Here is a 15,824-nt window from a genome sequence, read left to right as displayed (position 1 = left end):
TGGGAACCAAGGTGTGCTGTGACTCCAGACACAGCACGTGTGTTTGAATCCAGTTTTTTTCCAAGGAAGAGTCAAATGACATCCATCTAATATTTGTGGATCACAGTTGACTACAGGTGACTGAAACTACAGAAAGCAGACAGTAGATCAGAGGCACTGCCATGCAGTAGATCCCTGGGATCCTGCAGCAGAAAACTTCCCATAATCTTCTGCACATGAGCATGTACACGCATCTGCAGAGAGAGAGGGGAGCAGCAGAGTCTCAGGCCCTCACTTTATCGGTACTGACAGCCCAGGCAGGAGGAAAGACTCTAACATAGAGACCTCAATGAGCTCAGAAAACAAGAGCTGCCTTCTTTGAATTCCGAGTGAGAGTTTCAGGGCTCTGGTCACCTGCTCTCTGGTTTGTACTTCCCCTGAAGACCTTTTCATAGAGTCTCAGAGTTTCCAAAGCCCTACACAGTAGACAAAATCACACATCAAATGTGGCCACAATGGTTTGCTGTCATGCAGGAGAGAATGACCTGCTCCCTTCACACACCTGGCCAAGGTCAGCTTGGCTCACCCTGGCTCCCCAGGCAGCATGGACTTAACCAAATGCTTTTCCTCTTTCAAGATTTCTTGAAGTCACGTGAACTTGCAGCAAGTCCCACAGTGGCATAACTCCTGGTCCTAGACATTCCTGACACCTCAGTGCAGAATGGCCCAGCACCACCTCACATAATCAGTGTCTTCTCCATCTTGTGGTCCCCCCAGTGCCTCTGTTCACCAAGTCTCTACATAGCATTTAGGAAAAACCACGTGGACAGAGGGTGGCAATGGGGTGAAGCTGTAGTCTTTCTGACACTCCTGAGAGAGCAGTTGAAAGAGCAAAAATGTGGGAGTGGTGGGTCTCTAGAAAGACACCTTTCTTGCGAGTCAGAATCTCTGTTGAGACTATGACTAGCACTCAGCAGCATGTGTCAGCACTTCTCATATCTCTTACTTCCTTACCAACTCCCCCTATTTCTCTCTGAGTTTTTGTCCAGTGGTTAATCTCCGAAGCACTAGAATGTCTACGATACTTCCTCCAATCGAAGTATCTGTTCCAGTGCACTATCCTCTGCCAATAAGCCTCTCCTAGGCTCCTCCCTTCCTCAACCCCCAAAAAAATTCCTCCAAGGACTTTACAATCAAGTTTCTCTACAGTCCAGCTCTGAACCCCATCCAGCTCAGCATGTCTTCTCTCCTCCTTTGGCATGGGAACACAGAAAACAGAGATGAAATAAGACCTTGGCCCTGCCCTTTCAAAGTTCTCCCCCTGCTATAGAGATGGGATGTATGAGCACCGGTTCCCACGGAGTTCATGGCGATGCTCATGGGATCCCAAGAAAGGAGTGATCATTTCCACAAGTTCATCTGGGAAGACTCAGGGAGGACCAGGAGCGGGTGCAGAGGGATCAAGAGCAAGGATTTTGGATGGTGGGGCGCACCGGTTTAAGTCTTCTATTTCCAGCTGTGTGCCTTTATACATGCTAACACCTCTGGACCCCGTCTCACTGTAACATAATAATACTCACCTCACAGGGTATTGGAGACTTGGGAGATTGTGCCTTCTTGTGGGTGCTCAGTCATCATTTTTTTTTTTTCAATTCCCATGGAAGAACTCTGAGGCCAATGACTACAGCAAGGGCTAAGACCTGAGTTCAAATCTTATCAAAGGGTGTGGCCTTTCTTAATTTGCTTCGTCACCTATACTGTGGGAATTATAGAAAAACCCAACCCAGAGAGCTACTGGAGGACTAAAGTACATAACTTAGAAGATGATTGGCACAAGGCTCGACATCTATTACGCACTTAATAAACATTGTGAACTGTCACAGCCTTGGAATCCATGTGGTCTGGGCTGCCTGGCAGGTGTCACTCCCTAGCCAAATCCTGAATGGTAGAGGGCACAGGGTAAGGTTCTCAGGGGGAACACAGACAGGGCAGCCACAACCTCCAGCTCCTGGTAAGTTCTTTCTTGTGGAGAAAACTCTACCCAACTTTCACTCTGTGGAAGTTGCCATTTGCTTAACTGATTTCGAAACCCAGCCTGTTGGCCTATGAATTCCAGCCTGTTTGTCTGAAATTTTCTTCCCAAAAGATGGTTTATATGTTCAACTTTGAGTTATCAAAAGTACAATTAATAATCCACATACCTGTTCATTCAGTCGCTCCACAAGCAGACTCTGATCTTACCTTTGAGTTGTCATCGTAACAGAACAGTAATCTCTGTCCAGTTTATGCAGCATCTTCACCACACACTGTCACACTTGATCCTTCACGACAGTCCCACGAAACAGGCCAAGTTTGTCTCAACATGGAAAATGCAAATAGCCACTCTAGGTCTTCTAAATTGGAGTTGCTTAGGGTCAGTGTTATAGTATGTTACTGCATGCAATTGTAGTTCATGGCCTTTTCACTGTTGCATAGTATTTTATTACATGACTGTATTCAACTGTGAATCAATATTCAGGTAATTCCCAGTCTGAGGATATTACAAAAAGTGCTGATAAAAACATTCTTGTTTGTATCTTTTGGAATTTTTTGGTCCTAGGGTGTTCAAGTGTTCCTAAAACATTAGGATATAATGTCAAACTGTTTAAAGTCACCCACCATTCCAGAATAAGAGTTCTCCGCCAGCACTTGTTTCAGTGACCTGCCCAAATTACAGCCAAAATGGGACAAATTTGCACAGGTACCCAGGTATCTTGAGGACAGATTTTTGTTCTTTTTCTGACCCAATTGCTTCAGCCCATATGAATCCCCATGTCCCGGCCAGAGCTATGAGGTTCAACTTTAGCTGTACTCTAACCAACCTTTCTCTCTACCCCTCCATGTTCTGTTAGCAGTCTTCCTGGTTGGTCAGTACAGAACTTAAGCCAACACAGTTGGTGGGAATGGGTGTGCTTGCTTCCTTTGGAAATGTTGGAGCATTCCCAAAGGGGGGAACCCAACTGAGGTGGAGCTCTCGCTCCCTTCCCTCCTGCTCCCAAGATGGAAGGTAAGTGCCCTGGGGCTGGGGAAGAAGCAGGTGATGCAGAGAGAATTAAGCACCTTCCACCCTACAAGTTCCTCTCACTGAAGTGCCTTGTCTCCACAGAAATAGTACCAATTTCATGGTAAGACCTCCCCAGAGTAGGATTTCCCATGAGGAGTGGCATTTTGTACATCTTCCTTTGGTCCACTTCCGTGAGAGAGGGCTGGGTTGCTTGTCTCTGGCTCACTGGGGATGGGGGAAGAATTCAGAGGTAGAAACCGCAGATTTCTGTTCATTGTGGAGACCTGGAGAAGAATGAGGGGATAGAAAAACACTCTGATGGCTCAGTAATGCTAATAGTTGCTATCTGTTAGTACCTTTTATATACTGATATTACTATGAAGTACACATTCAAACCATCACTTTATACACGACGTGAAGAAACCAAGGCCCAGAAAGTCTCAGTTCATCAAGGATCACATCGGGGTAGAAATAAACATTTTGTTGACCATCTAATCATGCCCAAATTAAATAATAAAAGATTTCTTTATTACAGATCTTTCCAGCGGTTTCATGATAATAACGTTTATTCATTTATAAAGGGAAAATTATTTGTAAAACTTTTTCCAAACCTTTGTCCTTCTTCCCCTCGAAGCACACTTACTAAGGCCTTGATAAATAACACAGGTGAGAAGTGTTGGTTTCATCTCACCTACATACTTACATGAAAAATGTCATTTTCTAAGCCCAAATCTATCACAATTAAAAAGAAAAAGACTTGGGGAAAAAAAGCAAAAAAAAGATTCAGGATGAGCACAGGATGACCTCAACTGCAGGTCATCCTCCAACACCCAACACAGGCAAGTTGGTAACCCACCTATATAGCCAGTGAAGCTTGAGAGCAGGTGCCAGACTGTATGCTGCAAAATTCTCTCCTCTCCCATTTTCTCTTCTACAATGCAATCTCACCATTCCCCTATCAGGAGGCTGAGTTGATTTCCCCTCCCCTTGACTCTCAGTGGCTTTTTAACTGCTTTGATTAATAGAGTATGGCAGAAAATGACACAGTGTGACTTCCTGGGCTGAGTCATGACAAGTGGGGCAGCTTCTAACTTGCCACTGGAGTGTACCTTCATGTTGTATCACATGTGTACCTTGCTATATGCGGCACAGCATTAAACTTCCAATTGTGTAAGAAGGTCAATTACCCTGAAGCCGCCATGCCATGAAGAAGCCCAAGACACTTGGAGAAGCCACACCTAGGTCAAGTTATAACAGCCTAGGCACCAGAGGAGTGGATGAAGGATCCCCAAGATGCTTATAGACATCTGTCAAGTCACCCTAGCCTTTCAGCATTACCAGCTGAAATTACGCTGCAGAGGCCAAGCCACATCTTTTATTCCCTGTCTAAATTCCTGACCCATAGAATCTATAAGCATAATAGAAAAAGGTTATTGTTTTAAGTCACTATGTTTTGGAGTGGCTTTGATGCAGCAATAGTAATGGGAAGAGGGAATGTGCTTAATATGGGCATTTCTGGACATACTTAAATTTAAATTGAAGGGGGCTGAGGTTGTGGCTCAGTGGTAGAGTGCTTGCCTCGAATGGGTGAGGCACTGGGTTCAATCCTCAGCACCACATAGAAATAAATAAAATAAAGGTACTCTGTCCAGCTACAACTAAAAAAAAACAATTAAATTGAGGGTTCCAATTGATAGCAATGTTCTCCTTTATATTGGTGGATGATGTTTTTACTGTATGATTTTTTTTCATTAGTATACAACCTTTCAACTGAGGATTCATTTATTCAACAATACATATTAAGGTCTAGCTATTTGTAGGACCAAAAGGACAAAGCACAGATGTGGCACCACTTGTATGGAGCTTGCATCTTATGTGGCTATTTAGCAAATGCTAGTATCACACAGCTGGAAATACCATTTCAACAGGAAGGAATAAATGTGGGAGGGAAAAGACAGAAAAACCCCTGACAACCAGGACATAGATATAGTTCTGGCTGCTTGAAGCCATGGAGACAGTAACTCGAATAGTTTAAAGCCGGAAATGGTTTTCCAACCAGCTGTGAATTTGAAAATCCCATATGCAGTACAACATTAAGCTTCTATTTTGGAAATTCTTTCATCTTTTTCGGAAGCATCTCAGGGGCCCTTCCTTCCTCTTGGAAGACAACCAGTTTTCTGCAGAAACTACTTCATCAGCAGGAGCCGAGACGTTTCATATGCAACTGTGTAATTCAGAAAACATGGTTTAAAAAATAATCTCTCCTGGGTGAAGAAAGAAATATCACAGAGCAGCATTTCTTTAAGCACCAGCTGGGCAGCTTTGGATGCACTATTTTCTTCTCCCTTTGAAATGACAGAACCCTGGCACCTGCGTATGAATGCGGTATTATTGATTTCCTTAAAAGACTGAGCATTCCATTTCTGAGTTACTGAGATTCTTTCTCCATTGGCACCAGTGTCCGCAGCACCAGTAGGAGCCATAGCATCCTCTTCGATGTTCAATTCAAGGTATAATTTTTAATTTAGGATTTGTGCCAGACGCTGTATCAGGAGTTGGAGACAGAGTCACGGACAAGACAGCAATCCTTCCTCCTTCATGTAGCTCACACTCTAGCTATGTGAAGCTGAAGTCAAACAAAAGCCAGATGTCAGAGAAAAATACTAAGTGTTGTCAGTAACAACAAAGGTGGAGGAAAGTGCTGGACACAGGAGAGATGAGGGAAGTTCTCCTTAAGCAAATAGGGAGGAGAGGAGCAGAGCTGGCAAGGGAAAGACATGACCCTGGTCCAGCCAGTGTTTGGAACTGAACAAAAACCAGTGGAGACCAAGAGCAAGAGGGGAACAGGGTGAGATGAGGCAGGGGAGCTGGCGGGGCTGGACCCCCAGAGCACAGTGAGAAGTTCTCTGAAATGCACCAATGCATTTCAACCAGGGTAGTGGAGTGGTCACATTATTGTCCGTAAAGGAAACTCTGGCTGTGAAGTATGATGGGGAGAGGGCCATAAATGACATCTGGGAGACCCAGGAAGAGGTTACTGCAATAGTCCAGGTGAACAATGATGCTGGTCCTGCCTGGTGCAGTAGCAGAGGCAACAGGGGATATAGAATGGGAGTTTGGGCAAGTGAGGAACTCAAACTTTTGTTTAATAAAACATTCTGATGAGGCTTTTCATGGCAGTAAGTCCTGGGGCTTGGACCAAAGGCACAACAGTCAGACTAAGGGAAGTAGGTCCCTGGCCAAATAGTGTGAGAAGACACTGGTGTTTTCATGGCCATCCCAGAAAAGGACAGTGAGGAAGTGCAGGAATGGGGAGACCCTGCTTCAGGGGGAATATGGAGGGGGCCCAGCAAGATGTCAAGGAGTCAGGATTCCTGGGAAAGCAAAGGCCAGTGAGAAGTCTCAGGTGACAGAAGAACTAGAGGGACATTTAAGAACCAGAATGTTTTTGTGCTGTGTGTTGCTATAGTTATATGAATGCTCCACCCAGACCACACCTGCTTGCAATTGCTCTGAATGTCTAGAAAGTTGTATGCAAGTAGTATTTGAAGGAAATGAAGGGAAATAGGACATAGTCCATCGTGGGTGGAAACCTGAAGGAGAAAGTAGCCTTGAGAAGCAGAGATTGAGACTTTACAAAGGCAGGGAATGGCTACAAGAGGTGACCATGATCACTACCCAGATCACCAGGGCTTTCCACGGTGTGTGGGAAGGGGTTTGAGGCCTCTGTAGTCAGATGCCTCAAAACAGGATGACATCAGAAGGCGGGAAGACATGAGATATCCAGATGGCAGATGTCCAGGTAATATATTATTTTGTGTCTGCTGCACCATGTGTGTTATTCATCCAAGACTCAATGAAACAGTACTCATCAGGTATTGGGCTGGGTGAAAGGGAGGCAGAGGGAAATAAGACACCATCCCTTTAAGAACTCAGTGTGGAATAGAATGAGCAGACCTATAGGAAGAAGTCAGCTGAAGAGCCATGCAATCAGGGTTTCTGTTAGGGTAGGCTCAGGTGCAGTTAGGCTCAGGTGCAGTCTGTATTTCTTCCTCTTTTTCCTGGGTGGAAACGCCTATGTGTCAAGGAGAATGAGTAACAAAAATGCAAACTCTCTTTTTGGTGCATCAAGAAATGGATCTCAGATGGCAAAAGTAATGCAGATTAAGCAGAAAATCAAGTGGGACTCAAAGGAGCAAGCAGAGAAATGATGCTATACAAAAATTATTTGATGTGTTTTGGGGGAGGGGGAACTAGAGGAATAAAGCTAAATTACCCATCACACAGATGAGCCAGAATTGCAAGAAGCAGTTGGAATGGGACAGAAGAAGAAGAAAGAGCCAGGCATGGTGGCACAAACCTAATCCCAGCCACTCGGGAGACTGAGGCAGGAGGATTGCAAGTTCAAAGCCAGCCTAAGGAACTTAATGAGGCCTAGGCAACTTAGTGAGACATTTTCTCTAAATAAAATGTTTTTAAAAAAATGGCTGGGAATGTAGTTCAGTGGTTAAGATCCTGGGTTCATTCCCCAATACGAAAGAAAGAAAGGAAGGAAGGAAGGAAGGAAGGAAGGAAGGAAGGAAGGAAGGAAGGAAGGAAGGAAGGAAGGAAGGAAGGAAGGAAGGAAGGGAAAAGAAAAGAAAGAATCTTAGTAATGGGAATTAGGAGTAAGAAGAGAACCACAGTTAACTGTCTCCATTGGGAGATATGAAGGTAAAGTCCTCACAAAATCTTGGACCATAAGAGCTAAATCTATACATTGAAAGGGCACAGAGTAATCCAGAAAGAAATGATGCAGAAAACTACCATTGAGTTTAACATAGCAAATTTACTGGACTTCAAAGATAAAGCAAAAGCTCTTTGGGCATTGAGGGGGGGAAAAAGATTAAGTTACTTATAAAAGAAAAAAATTGAATTAGGCTCAGATCTGTAAGGTAACTTTTGATGGAGGAAGATAATGAGCAATGGATTTAAAAAACAAACAAGATTATTGCTCATATTAGGAAATTAATAGGTATTTTATGGATTCATTTATTTTTGGCACCCACCAGGTATTGAACCTAGGGACGCTTAACTACTGAGCCACATCTCCAGCCCTTTTTATTTTATATTTTGAGACATGATCTCACTAAGTTGCATAGATCCTTTCTAAGTTGCTGAGGCTGAGTTTGAACTCGTGATCCTCCTGTCTCAGCCTCCTGAGCCACTGGGATTGTAGGCATGGGCCACCACACGCAGCAATAAATACTTTATAAATAAATGAAGGATTAAGTTATAGTGATACAGGTAAACAATACTTAAAAAATATAAACCATAATAAATGTGGGACCACACACACACACAATTTGAAAATCCCCATTTTGTAACTTCAAATTAAATGATTGATTAGGCAGCAACCATCAATGGTCAAATGCTTTTAAGAAACTTCAAATGGAAAAAAATCAAGCTTTGAAGTTACTGAGAAATCACCAAAAATAAAGTAATTAGACATTATGTTCCTTCTATGGCAACTTACTGGACTCTAGATCTAACGCACTAATATTTGCAGGAAATACAGAGCATACATGAATAAATTAAACTACCCCATGGGAGAGCACTGAGCCAAATCCAGAAGGCAGAAAATTTTATAGGATAAATGATTCATGGGAAAAGAGCAGAGGTGAACGGGGTAAATATTATAGATTAAAAGCAAATTAAGTAAAATATAAAATAAGTACTATCTGTGGATTCCAGATTCTAATTTGAAAACCAACTTTAAAGAGAAATTGAACTTTCCAGCAGTAATTATCTCTTCAAGACCATGTCTGTTGAAGCTCCCCTTAATTTTCCTTCAGAAGAGAAGAGGGAATATAGAAGCTCCCAATGCAAAGCCCCAGTTCCTACCTCATCAACATACAGATGCTACAAAACCACTATGGTCTTCAGTCATACATAAGCAGTAGCTGTGTATGTTAACTCCACTGTCCTCTGCCAGCCTGCAGGAGGAAAGGCAAGCTTCCAGAAGGATATGCCTTCGAACTAAAAACACCCTGAATCAAGATGAGTGGTGAACCATCCCAATAAGAAAGTGATTAAAACAAGGGAATTTGGGCTGGGGTTGTAGCTCAGTGGTAGAGTGCTTGTCTAGCATGTGTGAGGCACTAGGTTTGATTCTCAGGACCACATATAAATAGATTTCTTTAAAAAATAAAGGTCCATTGACAACTAAAAGATATTTTTTAAAAGAAAGGAATTTGAATATGTATTGGCTTTATTAATGATGTTTATGTGTTATTAATATGTATATATGATAATGGCATTATCTATGAGTGTGATATTGTTTTCACTTTAATTTTTTAAAACTTTTTCTGCTCTAGGCGTAATTTACATCTGTATTTATGGGTGAAAGAATATGCTTTCTGAATTTAAATTGTCCAGGAAAACACACACACACACACACACACACACACACACACACACACACACACACACACCCTAGACTCAGATGGCTTCTCAACGGTATTCTCACAACCCTTGAATTTAATGTAATGTAATGAATAATTACAATGCTACCTAAAGTGTGTCCCAGAGTCCTAAGAATATATTCACTCATTTAATTCTTATGACAACCCTCAGAGGCAGGGATTATCCTCGCTTTGCATTTGAGGCCACAGAGTCACAAAAACATGAAGAATCTCACCCAAGGTCACATATTTGGAGGAGGTTGAGACAGATTTGAAACCAAGAAGTGTAACTCAGAGCAAGTACCCTCCTGTTGCATATGAGCCTTATGAATAGCACTCTTGGGAGCTGTGCAGAACACAGAACCGCCCTCAAGAACGTACATGTAGGCCACCTTGACCACTATGCAATTCATTTATAAACCAGTGAGTAAATAAATCTAATAAGAGTGATGAGTTCTTACTAGTTTCACCTTCAGCAGATGGGCTCCCTAAATCCTGCCTTGTTCTCAAGAAGGCTGAATACAAGTCAAGTGTGATGGTGCACATCTATAATCCCAGTGACAAGGGAGGCTGAGGCAGGAGGATTGCAAGTTCAAGACCAGCCTCAGCAACTTAGCAAGGCCTTGCCTTAAAGAAACAAAATGGGGTGGAGATGTAACAATGGGAGAGCACACTGGACTCAATCCCCAATACTATAAAAAATTTTAAAAAGAGAAAGAAAAAAAAAAAGAAAGAAAAAGATCATTGAATACTGAGATATGCAGGCCAAGATTACTGCACTGGAGTTCCAGCAACCTTTTGCTAACTCTGCTTTACTACTTGGAAACAAATCATTTGCCTGACAGGAAATGAAGTGATGTTGGCCTTATTCCTCTTGGCTACTCTGGTTTCCTCCAACTGAGAGGGACAGCAGTCAGCTCCCTGTCAGAAACCCTGGCTGAGATCAAGGGGGAAAAAAAAACAATACAATGAAATACACAAGAAGCCAAGGCTTATCTATCCAAGATAATTTATATCCCTGGACTGATTCTGTGCACACAGTTCCTGCTGTTGGCTTCTCTTCCCTGAAGTAAGTAAGGACCAGTCAAATGTGACTCCATAAGCTGAGGGGAAAGAGTACACAGGTAACTCACTCTAGGTAATTCTTCACATGTACATAGCTCTCTTCCTCAATGAACTAAGAGAGAGTAGGACCAAGAAGACTGGGGTCCAGATGGTTAGATTGAAAGGAGATAGTAATCTCCAAAAAAAAGGCCTGAGTCTGACAGTTCTTTGTTAAGAGGAATTTACCTCTATCTGGTGCCATTTTGGAGGAAGTGATGTCCGGAGAAGATGGGGACATGTAGTATGTGGACACTGAATGACCAGCAGAGGACCCCAGTAGTCCAGCTCTGAGAGATCAGGAATTGTGAGAAAAGAGAAGACTGAAAAAGGTTGTAGTAGATGCATTACTGTTCATTTTCATAAGTCCATCACATTCTCCCATGCTCCTTTCTTTGGATCCTTTGGGGAATTCCTTCATATTTCATAGTGAGGCTGTCAATAACAGTGTCTGATCCCTCTTCTCAGTGAAAGAGCATGTGATCCAGGCCAGTTAGACTCATCCATGAGGTTGATACATGGACAATGAGATACAGAGGCCTGCCTCTAAAAATTACTTAAACTATAATAGCACTTAATTATCTACCATAACAAAAGAAACATGGAGCTATTTTGTCCCAGAATGATGGCTTGGTTTAAAGACATTACCAAGGTCCTAGTTTCTTTCCACCTTTCCATATACCACCTTTGAAGCATTAGGGTTTTTTGTTTGTTTGTTTGTCCTGGTGTTTGTCACAAGATGACTGCCACAGCTCCAGCTATTATCATAACACTCTCCCCTTGCAATTTATTAATCAGAGTTGAGTCAGGTGACCACTCTTGGCTGCAAGAGAGGCTGAGAAAACAAGTATCAAAGAAGACTGGATTTGTATGCACTAAAGGGTTAACACAACAGGCCTGAGCCTGCTATCCTTAGGAGAGTCTGTTGACAAGGTTGGGGAGGCTTCCTGGGGACAGGACTTGAATGAGGTCTGGAGAGATGAGTTAGCTTTAGATGCAGAAGGGGTGGGAAATGAACCAGGCAGCAAAGCAAGGCACAGAGGCAGAAATGAGATCAGTATGCCCAGGGCTCATCAGGGAGGCTAGCTGGGGGCTTCCCTCAGGAAGGAGGAGGAAGCTGGTGAGCAGGATAATGAGGAGAGAGATGAGCAAGGAGCCTGACTGGAGGAGGCAGTCCCATGTCCTGAAGCAGGCTCCTGGGCAGTACTGTGTGGCTAGTGTCCAGCTGAAGTTCCTACAGGGAACTGGAGACAAGGAAAAGCACTAGATGGCCCCAACCCCTGAAACAGAGGTGGGTTTTAAGGGGATGGGAGCAGTGAGAGTCCATGAAAATAAAGAAGATGGGCAGATTGGAGAGGCATAAATGAGGGCAGAAACAGCTGAGCTTGAGGATTAAACACGGACACTAGATGAAGAAGCCAAGAGGCCTGGCTCCAGGACTTTGTGCCCAGGACACCGGAATCTCCCCTTGTGCAGGCGGAGGACACGCACAGCTGCTCCACATCCCCACCAAGTCTCACACTGACACCACGGGATAGAGGACACTTAGGAAATGGCCTGGCCAGGTCCCTCCTGGCTTTGGAAATCCCCAAGAGGGAGATTCTCTTTCTCCTCCCCCCACCTCTCTCCCTGTCTCTGTCCTTCTTAACCTCCTTTTCCCCCTCCTCCTCCTCCTCCTCCTCCTCCTCCTCCTCCTCCTCCTCCTCCTCTTCTAAGTTTTTTGGGGGACTTCTGGGGGACTAGGAACCACAGTTCCCTCCACTGTGCCCCCAGTTCTTAGAGGACCAACCCACCATCTTTCTGGGCCTCGGTGACATCAGGAAGATTCTAAAATGCCTCTACCTGTCCCTTCCACCAGCCTGGCTCCCACTGCCTCGTCCCAGAAACCTGTTCAAATGGAAGGGCATCCAGGGGCATCCACTTTCTCTCCAAACCCCCAAGCTGCTGTCAAGCTTAGTTAAAAAGGGGATGCAGTGGCATGTAGGGCATGAAGGACACTGATCCCTAGAACAACTGGCTTCTATTACAGAGGGAGGAGGGCCTGTGCTCAGGCCTGTGGCCAGCCTCAGCCATTAAGGCCCTCGGTCAGCCCTGGCCAGTCTCCTCAAGGGGGCAGGACTGTCTCTTCTTAGACACACACATACACACACTGAGTAAGTTGTCCCACGTTAGGAAAAAGTCATTCTAATTCCCAGAGATTAGAAATGGGCTCTTGCAGTTGGAAATGGGAATCTGAAAGTATGAAAACCAGCTTTAACTGCTTTGTTGGACCCTAGTCAAATGAGCCCTCGTGCCTGGGAACTGGGATCTCCGGAATGAGATAGAAGAGATAGAAGGGACAGACAGGGGGAAGAGGGGATTGGGAAAGAGAGAAAGAGAAACAAGTTCTGCCTTTAGAAGGCATCTGACCCAGGCAGGCTGAGCTTTCCTTGGTGCCCTGGCCTCCTAGAAGAACTGTTTCCTATGATACACAGCAATTTGCACCCAGGAGGTACCCCACCAACACTGTGCAGGGGAATGCGGATTTTTCTGGAGAAGCACCTAAACCACCAGTGGTCTTGGCTGCAAGGGGCAGCCTCTCCCATTTGTAACTTATCCAAGGCCATTCGGTTAAGCTAAGCACTCATGGACAGTTCACACCTAGAAGGCAGGTGAGGTTTATGTGAAAACTTTCAAGTAGATGCACACCCTTGAGGTTTTTTTTCCAAAGTGCAAGGCTTGGAGAATGTGACCAGTTCTGGAATTAGCACCCAAAATACTGCTCTCTCTTGAGATTTCCTGCCCCATCTATACACCCATGTAACATACTTACATAAATACTCAGATACATAGACACATGTTCACACACATCACCAGAGATGCATACACATGTAACTACATGAACTTTCTTCTTTCTTATTTTATTCAAAATTTTCATTAATTACAAAGGTGTCAGGCTCTAGACATTACAGATAACACTTTAAAGTAATAATGTTAATCCCTTAGTGTAATCAGTGTTAGCAATTTGGTATGTATCCTCCTGTATCTTTCTCTACACTGATGCAAAATTATGTAAACATTCATTGAGGATTTTTACATGTACAAATAGGATTATTACTAAGCTTATTTTTTCAGCAACTTATTTCATTAACACTACATTTTGGGCATCCTTCAACTCAGTACTTATAGAGCTCTTTCTAATGGCTGCTCACACACATTTAATCCACATCTGCTTAAGCTAACACAGCTGTGTGTGTGCATGTACTTTACCCCATCCCCTACCACCCTAGCCCCAAGGCTATTCATGATGACACTGTCCCCACTTGTGGCTCCAGACTGCCAAACGTGTGGTTACTGCTGTATGGTTTCCCCCTCACAACCACCTTTCAGACCTTGCTGATCTGCCTCCAACAGGTGGTTAAATGCAGTCCATTGGGACCAGGCTATACTGCAGAGCGGACTGCCCTTGTAATCTCCACAACCCCATCCAGACTCCCAGGGATTAAAAACTGTGACTTGGGAACATGGTGAAAGCCCAGAGCCAAGCACTTTGGAGGCTGGTAATAGAGGGGAGGAAGGAAATTGGTCAGCCAGTAAGAAATCAGAGGTGCCCTGGAACAGGAACACGTACCTAAGACTAGGAATCAGAAGCCAGTCCTACCCTGATATTAACTCACTGTGTGACCTCAGACAAACCTTTACCCTCTCTGGGCCTCATTTCCTCTTTCCTAAAATGAAGGTGTTAGTACTGCTGTTTCTAGAGAACTTCCAGCATAAGCACTGGGTTCAGTCAGTGAGTCTTGCTTTGCCCCTCTCATACTGATCCTCTCATGGGACTCTTCTCCCTATACCCTGAGGCCCCAGGGCCCCTGGAATCAAGCTGGTGAGGACAGGGCAGCTGGGCCAGACCAGAGAGGCAGGCAGGAGCACTGTCATGGAGGCCAGATCCAGACTATAGTTTCCTAGGCCTGGCAAAGTCTCACCTGCTCCTTCTAAGGCAGGAAGCACTCTTACTGTGCTTTGGAACCATGCTTCCTAGTAATTATACCTGGGGACACCAAGCGCTTTTTCTTTGGAATTGAAAAAAAATAAAAAGGTAATATTTCAGTAAGTTCATGCACTTTCTACCCTGCTGAGTGCTTGTCTGAATTTCCCTGTTGATCTGGCCCCTTAAGTGCAGCATCTACTATTTACTCATTTCTATATCCCCACGGTCTAGATAGTACCAATTTATTAAGTGTTCAGGAAATATTTCTATGTCTGTCTAAGCTACTCTGATTATAAATGTGATACATTGGTATTGATTTAAAAATCCCCCAAATTGATAAACAATTTAACTTAGTAAGTGGAAAGTTTTCCAAAATTCTGTTCTACCTCCTTCCCCATAAATATTCATTATGATCCATTTGGCAACATTCTTTTCTATGAGTATTTCTCAATATTGCACTATTGATGTTTGGGGCCAGATAATTCTGTGTTGTAGGATGATTGGCAGCATATCCAGCCTCTACCCACCAGATGCCAGCATTCCCCCAGTTGTGACAACCAAAAATATCTTCAAACATTTCCAACTGTCTCCAGGGGCAAACTCAGACATCCCCCTCCCCTCATCTTCTTATGTTGTATATAATACCCAGAGTGAGAGTGAAATTGAGAGAAAAAGCAGTAAGAGAAAGAAAGAGATGATGATACAGAGATCGACAATTATGTGTAATTGGTTGAATGTAGATTAAAATTCCTATTCTCTGATTCCTAGTCTTGTAGATTCCCTATTCACAGTCTTTATTTCATTCATTCATTTCTTTTTTTGGTGGGGGTATGGGGAGAACTGGGGATTGAACTCAGGGGCACTTGACCACTGAGCCACATTCCTAGCTGTATTTAGAGACAAGGTCCCACCAAGTTGCTTAGTGTCTTGCTTTTGCTGAGTCTGGCTTTGAACTCGCGATACTCCTGTCTCAGCCTCCTGAACCTCTGGGATTACAGACAAGCACCACCATGCCTGACTCATTCATTCAAGTACTTACTGAGTACCTACAAAGTGATAGTAACTGTTAATAGATAGTTTTAAATAATGAAGATCTACTTCCCAGGTATTTTTTGCCCCTCAAAATGAAAGGAGTGTGAAGAAATTATGCCCCAATTCTGACTGGTTGTACCTCAGACTCCTATAAACATATCACTCATGTCTCTGACAAGACCCCCCTCCACTTCCATTTGCCCTGCTGAGCCACCATATTGGGCTGGGAAGAGAGAAAGGAGCAGGATAAAGGAGAGAA

General features: G+C 43.7%; 1 long non-coding RNA gene across 1 annotated transcript in view; it reads right to left on the bottom strand.

The window, feature by feature from the left end:
- The window catches only part of LOC120885440 (uncharacterized), a 76,410-nt gene that overhangs the window by 7,974 nt on the left and 52,612 nt on the right, over nucleotides 1-15,824 (bottom strand). The window contains exon 2 of the long non-coding RNA XR_005728063.2: nucleotides 2,221-3,306. This is a non-coding gene — a long non-coding RNA (uncharacterized LOC120885440). The remainder of the gene's footprint in view (nucleotides 1-2,220; nucleotides 3,307-15,824) is intronic.

The sequence above is a fragment of the Ictidomys tridecemlineatus genome, chromosome 1, assembly GCF_052094955.1.
Source record: "Ictidomys tridecemlineatus isolate mIctTri1 chromosome 1, mIctTri1.hap1, whole genome shotgun sequence".
Classification (NCBI taxonomy): Eukaryota; Metazoa; Chordata; class Mammalia; order Rodentia; family Sciuridae; genus Ictidomys; species Ictidomys tridecemlineatus.
This window is presented reverse-complemented; position numbering and strand designations above follow the sequence as displayed.